The sequence below is a fragment of the Cetorhinus maximus genome, unplaced genomic scaffold (genome assembly GCF_964194155.1).
Source record: "Cetorhinus maximus unplaced genomic scaffold, sCetMax3.hap1.1 HAP1_SCAFFOLD_487, whole genome shotgun sequence".
NCBI classification, from domain to species: domain Eukaryota; kingdom Metazoa; phylum Chordata; class Chondrichthyes; order Lamniformes; family Cetorhinidae; genus Cetorhinus; species Cetorhinus maximus.
The window spans coordinates 263,274-271,046 of NW_027596429.1; the positions used below are offsets into that span (position 1 = coordinate 263,274).

At 44.7% G+C, this 7,773-nt stretch overlaps 2 non-coding genes across 2 annotated transcripts; both read left to right on the forward strand.

The window, feature by feature from the left end:
• Positions 1-3,741: 3,741 nt before the first annotated feature.
• trnak-cuu (transfer RNA lysine (anticodon CUU)) lies at positions 3,742-3,814 on the forward strand. Its single transcript has one exon. It is a non-coding gene; the product is annotated as a tRNA-Lys (tRNA).
• A 3,488-nt stretch (positions 3,815-7,302) lies between these two features.
• trnas-uga (transfer RNA serine (anticodon UGA)) lies at positions 7,303-7,384 on the forward strand. The gene has a single exon. It is a non-coding gene; the product is annotated as a tRNA-Ser (tRNA).
• Positions 7,385-7,773: the final 389 nt, after the last annotated feature.

Sequence of the window (7,773 nt, forward strand, 5' to 3'; positions counted from 1 at the left end):
ATCTGAGGAGTCGGGTATGGCTGAACATTGTGCAATCATCAGCAAACTTCCCCTCTTCTGACCTTATGATGGAAGGAAGGTGAAGCGGCTGAAAATGGCTGCGTCGAGGATACTGAGGAGCTCCTGCAGTGATGTCCTGAAGCTAAGTTGACTGAACTCCAACAACCACAGCCATCTCCCTTTGTGCTCGGTATGACCCCAAAAAGCGGAGAGTTTCCCCCTGATTCCCATTGACTTCAGTTTTGCTAGGTCCCCTTGACCTCACACTCGATCAAATGGTGCCTTGATGTCAAGGGCTGTCACTCTCACCTCATCTCGGGAGTTCTGCTCTTTTGTCTATGTTTGAAATGAGACTGTAATGAGTTCAGGAGCTGAGTGGCCCTTGCAGAACCCGAACTGGGCATCAGTGAGCAGGTTATTGCTAAGTCAGTGCCGCTTGATAGCACTGTTGATGACCCCTTCCATTACTTTACTAATGATGGAGAGTAGACTGATCGGGCCGGGGGTAATTGGCCGGGTTGGATCATTCTCACTCTTTCATTCCCAGTTTGATAGGAAGAACGAGGAGAGACAGTATAAATTTCAGGGTTCCGGGGAAAAGGTCAGATAATGGCAGTGACTGGATGGGCAGAAAAACCGCTTTCTCTCCTGTAACGAGGGTGTGATTTCATACAAATACTCATCTGCCCAGTTCTGTAGTCATGACCCAGTGGTTAAGGCGAGGGTTAAATCTCCCTTGGTGTTAGGCTGTGCAGGTTCGAATCCTACTGACTGTGTTTCGTGTTATTTTGGATTTAAACCGCACACTGACAGGACTAATTATCGTTTGAATCGAGGAAAACCCATCCAAACACATCCGCGATCTCTTAATTCCATTCATATGTCAGCCTTCTGCAAATCTCCAGTTGGAAATGAAAAAAAACTGAGCCAAGTTGATGACATCCTGGCTTTCTGGCATCTCTGTCTCCTTAGGCCTCTGTCACTCTCGGTGTATGTCTCTGTTTGTGTTCCTCTGTGTGGGTCAGTGTGGTTCAGGTCCTTGAGGAGGTGAACACATTTTTACGAACACAAACTCTATTCACCTTAGTTGTGCAGCTTCACATTACAATGTTACAGTGAAAAATATCAGGATGAAAGAGGCAAGAGGAGTTTGTCTCTTTCTATGTATGGACAACAACAACAAATCATATTTTTAAAGCTCCTTTTACCTCGTGAAACGTCACAAGGCGTTCCCCAGGATCATTATGTAACAAAGTGTGACACTGAACCACATATTCGGTCAGATAATTAAAAGCTCGGTCAAAGGGGGCGGCTTCAAGAACTGTCTTAAAGGAGGAAAGTATCGATTTCATGTTCCAGCTCACAGCAATGGCTCTTCTCATTGGTGAAGATGTCATCCCACACAGAACATTTGGTCAAAGAAACTTGTCTATGGTGAAAGAGATCTGGAATGAAAAATGCCATAAGCAGCTTCCATGTGCCAAGCGGCTGGGTTAGTGGTTACAATGCAGCAAGTTTATCAGTATAGCCTGCGTTGGATTCCTGGTTAGGGAGTTGGAACTTATTACTCCTGGGCGAGCTGTTTAAATTAATGTGATTGATTTGCTGGTTGAAAATAACACGGTGTAGCTCTGCCAGAATTGTTGGAGTGAGAGTGGAAGTTTCACATCAGAGCTGGAAATGTCACAAGGGCAAAACTCGGGAATAAATCCAGAGTCGGAGTGAGGAGGTGAAAATAAAAGAGAAGGGCTGTGATAGGTTACAAAGCACTGACTATAGAGCTGGTGGTGCGAGGCAGAATATTATTCCTGTATTACCCATGTCACATGCAGCTCTAATTTCCTGATTTATCCCATGCCCAACATTCCCTCTACAGTTTGGTGGCCTATAAACAACTCCTGTTTGCGGCCTCTTATTGTTCCTTCGCTCCACCGAAACTGATTCTACATCTTGATTCTTCAATCTAAGATCCTCTCTCACTAATGCACCGATCTTGTTCCTTATAATCAACGCGACACCACCTCGTTTCCCTTTTTGCCCATTCTTCCGAAATGACGAATATCTTTGAGTATTCAGATCAACCAATCACACTGTTCATTGAAAGCAGCACACAGGGCCGAATGGCCTCTTTCTTTGCTGTAACTTTCTGACATTTTATGTTTCCTAACACCGCGGTTAAGATGAACTTTCTTATCTTCCATGGGATGCTTTTACTTCAAGACAATAGGCAAATTCAGCGAGCTTTCTTATCATTTCTAGCACTGAATTTGGGACCGGACTCATTGAACGATATTTAAATGGTCTCAATCGTTAGATGCAGCTCACCGATTCTAAACAGTCACTGTGAGCATCAGCCTGTTTTATACATTCTTGCTGTACATCTTCTGAGCTATAAGCTGATCACAGCTCCACTTTCTGCACATTGAAAGACAGTGTGAAAATATTCACAATTTCAAATCTTAACAACGTGCATATTTGTGATTTTCTGTGTGTCAATGTGGTTCAGTTTCCTATTTTTACCACCCAAGCATTATCCATGTCAGATCTATGACTTCATATCAGCAAACATTTAAAAAGAAATCCGTTAACAGGACATTTCTCTTTTTTCTTTGAGTGGAGGCTGTTCAGCAACTAAACTTCCGAATGTTACAAACTGGATGATGATTGAAGTTTTCATATGATCTTATTAAGTAGCTGAGGATGCTCGAGGGGCCGAATGGCCAATTCCTGATAATAATTTTTTATATTCTAATTCAGTGTCAATGTTGGTGAAGACAATGTTTGTGTCTAATCTGAATGTAGTAGTGAGGCCGAGCTGACTCAGCTGCTGGTTCAGGTTTCAATCTCTCTGGTGATTTGGGCTTTACTCCCACTGCTACCAAACTTTCTGGTGCTTTGTTATTTGAGGCGCTTCCAAATAATTCTCCGTGCGGTGAAGGAGCAGCTGATCTGTGCAGTATTTCAGTTGGAAGAATGAGGAGAGAGTGTAAATCCCAGGGTGACTGGGAAAAGGTGGGACAATGACACGGACTGGAAGACCTTCTCTCACTGGAACTCCCTGTATTCATTCTATTATTTTAAACAAACAACATGCAGCCTTTACCCAATTGTTCTGGCCGAGTTTTTGATGCGTTTTTCGACGTTGTTCGAATCCTGCCAAATCCCCTTCTTTTCATTCCTGATTGACACAAACTGTCTGTAGATTAAATTACCCGTCAAATGTAAAACAAAACCACCCAAACACCCCCGTGTTTCTTAGTCCTGTTCATCTGCAAATATTCACTACATTTCCAGTCTGAAATGGAACAATAATTGGCCAAGTTGGTGACATCCTTGCTTTCTGAGTGTCTGTCTCTCCTTCGGCATCTGTCACTCTCGGTGTATGTGTCTGTGTGCGTTCCTCTGTGTGTGTCAATGTGGTTCAGTTCCCCGAGGGGCAAACACACATTCATCATCACAAACTTAACTCACATTAGTTGTGCAGCTTCATGTTAAAATGTCCAAGAGAACAATATCAATATGAACGATGCAAGTGGAGTTTGCAATGTTTGGAAGGAGGTGCAGCTAAGAAGTGGAAGATGTGAATGATGTTATTGGTGATTGAGAGGAATGTATTGCAACCTTGGGGCTTCTGTCGCTCGATTACCTTCCACACTTTGAAATTCAGAACAAGCTGAGGCTCCAGGTGGAAAACAATATTTATCTCTCTGAATTTTTGCATAGGAAGCCAGCAGTGTGAATGCTCAGCTAGCTCAGTCGGGAGAGCATGAGACACTTAATCTCAGGATCGTGGGTTCGAGCCCCCCGCTGGGCGCCGCCTGTTTTTAAAGCTTTGCTGTTTTCATGTGTGATCCCCAGCTCCCCATTCCTCCGGCAGTGTCACCGCTCAAACTGAGTCTCTCTCCATCCCACTTTGTTCATTTCACAGCCGCTGGTTTCTGAGCAAAAACTGCCCTCGGCTTCACTGGAAGTCGGAGAGTTTCGTGTAGAGGGTTTGGTGCTTTCATCGCTCGCAGCCCAGGTTCAATTCCCAGTCAGGGAAAACATTATTTCTTACCGCTGTGTGAACTGTCTCAATGCACAGGAATTCCTCGTGTAAACTCTTAAAACGTACCTGAAATTCACTCTAAGGGAGAGTGAAGTGTTTCCTGTTGGTCGGAAGAATGAGGAGAGGCAACATCACATAAAGTGTACAGTTTTAAAGGGGTTTCTCTGTTACTCAGCGAGTGGTTAGGATCTGGAATGCACGACCTGAGAGTGTGAGGGAGGCAGATACAATCGAGGATTTCAAAAGAGAATTGGACAGAAAATGCAGGTCTCCGGGGAAAAGGCGGGGGAGTGGGACCAGGTCAGTTAGTTTCCAGAAGAGTAAGACGGATGAGGAGATTTTTTCTCCCGCCGTGGGCCGTTAGTCTGTGGAATTATTTTCCCCAGAAGGCAGTGGAGGTTGGGTCACTGAATTTATTCAAGGCAGAATTTGACAGCTTTTTGATCAAGAAGGGGTTATGGGGGTTTGGGGCAAAAAAAAAGGTGGCGTTGAGACCACAACTTGATCAGCCATGAGCTTATTGAATGGTGGAGAAGTCGCAAAGGGCCGAATGGCCTCCTGCTACTGCTAAATCCTATGTTCCAATGACCCCGGCCGAATGGCCTCTATCTGTGGTGTAACATTAGCTTTCATTCTGTGATATTATGAGGGGCTCCAGGGGCAAAATGGTTCCATTCCTCCTCCTATTTGTTATGGTCTAATTCAGCACTGATACCACTCTAGGCGATGGTTACGGTGCTTCTGTTTGCTCTGTCGGTGTGTGTCCGAGCGGCCGAAGGCCCTGAAATTCGGTTGTAGCGTTTTATGAAACGCGGGTTTTAGTGTCTTATGAAGCGTGGGTTCAAATCCCACTGCGATCGAAATTTCAAGTAGTTTGTCTTTTTCGAAAATCCATTGGGATGCGCTCGGGGCAGCTGACGCCTGCGGTGCTTTATTTTGGTAGGAAGAACGAGGAGAGACGATAAAAATTGCAGGGTGACCAGAAGTGGATGGGGCCAAGTGCCAGCTTTATCCACTGGAACCATTCTGCAATTTTAGCTCAAAAACATTCACGCTCCTTTAGTAGTCCTGGCCGAGTGGTTAAGGCGATGGATTTGAGATCCATTGTGGTTTCCCCACGCAGGTTCGACTCCTGCCAACTGCGCTGCTTCCCTGTTTGTCCTTTTGGTTGTCTCGACAGCTAATTGCTGGTGAAATGAAATCAGAAGCTTCCAAATACTCCCGTGTTATTTTCCCGCTTCACTTGCGCGCTTTTTCATTTCCATTCATCTGAAAGTATTCACCAAATCGCCAGAAATGGAAGAAAACTGAGCCAAGTTAGTGACAAGGGTGTTTGTCTCTCTTTAGGCCTCTGTCCCTCTCGGTGTATATGTCTGTCTGTGCTCTTCTGTGTGTGTCAGTGTGGTTTAGTTCACCGAGGGAAGAACACATTTTTCCCAGCGCAAAATTTGTTCACTTTTGTTATGTACCTTCGTGGTAAATGGTACAGGGAAATTAACAGGTTTTAATGTTGCAAGATATGATTGTCACTTCCTGTGTTTATTTTTGAGTGCAGACTGCTTGTTGACTCAGTGCCCGAATGTTACACAGCGGAGGATGATAGAAACTTTCACTGAGCAACATTTAAACAGACAGTGGATTGCCCTCGTGTCCTTTTCATGTAATCAATATGTGGGAGAGCCAGGAAGAGAGATCCTGTTTTATCTTTGTACTGTCATCTGTGAACCCATCCCTTCCGGAAGCTTTGGGACTTCCATTCTCTGTCCCTGATTTCCAGGGAATGCTTCGGTTCATGAACTGACTGTGTCTGCATCAAGCAGCTAATTGACCTGGGAGCTGGATGGGCAGAGGGAGCTGGAGGAGAGGCAGTGACAGTAGCAGAAACAGATGCGACATGACAGTGTTTTGAATTGGATGTGTCTCAGTTACTTTCAGTGATGAATGTCTGCCGCGTGTTCCCTTGTCAGTTTCACAGGAGCCGCAGTGATGAGGTTGGTGGGTTTTGGAAGTTGAAGTTTACACAGGAGCAGCTTGTGGGACTATTTCACCTCGCTGTCGATTTCGTGTTCCAGCTCCCAGAAACGGTTGTCCTCATTGGCTGAACAATTGCCATTGAACAAGCCCTTCCTGTTCCAAGTAAACGCACCATTTTGTAGGACAAGGTTATCCCTGGTGAAGCTGGTCTGAAGCGAGGAAATGGCAAAATTGGAGTGGACGAGCCATTCTGCAAGGCTTATGGACAGTGTTCGGAACGAGGAGGTGAAGGAAAAAAACACACACGGGCTGTGAAAGGTTGTAAGGCGGGGAACTGAGTAGAGGGATAGAGTGACGTGGGGCTGTATGTACACAAATCTTCGAAGGTAGCAGGACAAGCTGATCTCTCTGCTTTCTTTAAAAATAGCTCATGTGGTCCTTGGCTTCATTAATGGAGGCTTGGAGTTCAAAAGCAAACTGATGGTGCTGAATCTTTGTAAATCATTTATTGAACCTCAGCTGAAATATTGTGTTCACACTTTGGGAAAGATATCAAGTCTTTTGAGAGGATACAGGCAGTATTCACATGAACAGTGTCAGGGATAAGCTGTTTCAATCATGTGGAGAGGCGGCAGAATCTGGTATTATTCTCACAGGGTGGACGAAACAGAAATGGGAATTTGGTCCAACCAGTCCGCTCCGGGGTTTATGATCCACGAAGCCTCCTCCAATCTTTCTTAATTTATATCTACAATTGTAACTATTTATTCCCTTCTCCCTTAAATTTTTGCCTAGTTTCCTCTTAAATGTATCTGTACTATTCATTTCAACCACTCCCTGTGGCAACGGGTTCCACATTCCCACCACTCTCTGGGTAAAGAAGCTATTCCACTATTTCACCTCACTTCATGTTCATGTCTAAGACACTCGATGCTGTTATTGGCTGAACAAGTCTTCTGTGTTTGAACTAAACACGCTCCCACTGCTGGCCCTCCTCAGGGAATGTTGTTTTCTTGTTGCTGTGTGAACTGTCACAATGAACTGTTCCCGGAGTCTCTTTCCCCTGGGATCTACAAAACCCATCACTTCTCTTCCTCTCTCATTCTCACCCTTTCATTCCCAGTTTGTGAGGGAGAACGAGGAGGGACAATATAAATTGCAGGGTTATGGGGAAAAGGTTGTGTTGTGGCAGTGACAGGGCAGGAAGAAGACCCTCTTTCTCTTATGTAACTATTCTATGATTTCATATATGAAATATATATATTTCACTGTCCAGGTATGTAGTCGTGGCCGAGTGGTTAAGGCGATGGATTTGAAATCCATTGGGGTTACCCCACGCAGGTTCAAATCCTGCCGGCTACGTTTTCCATTATTTCTGATTTTAACCATTGATCTCAGAAACAGTAAATTGAATCGACATTTTCACAACACCTGCAATAGCAAAGTTTGACCAGTGGGTGGCAGTGAAACCGTGATTGCATACATCAAGCAGGCGCTGTCTCATGTATTAGTGCACTTGGCACTGTCTCTGTTCATATTAAATTAGGCGCCGTTTATATTTCTATTACACTAGGACATGTCTCTGATCATATTAGCGAAGGTCATCTCTCAGTTGTTTCTGTACTGGAATAGGGCACCATACCGTTGGCACTATCTCAGTCATGACTGCACTGAAGCAGGCCTTGGCTAAAGTTACAATAAGCCATGCCCCAGTTGGCACTGCACTAGAGCTTGTCTCTGGTCATAGAAAA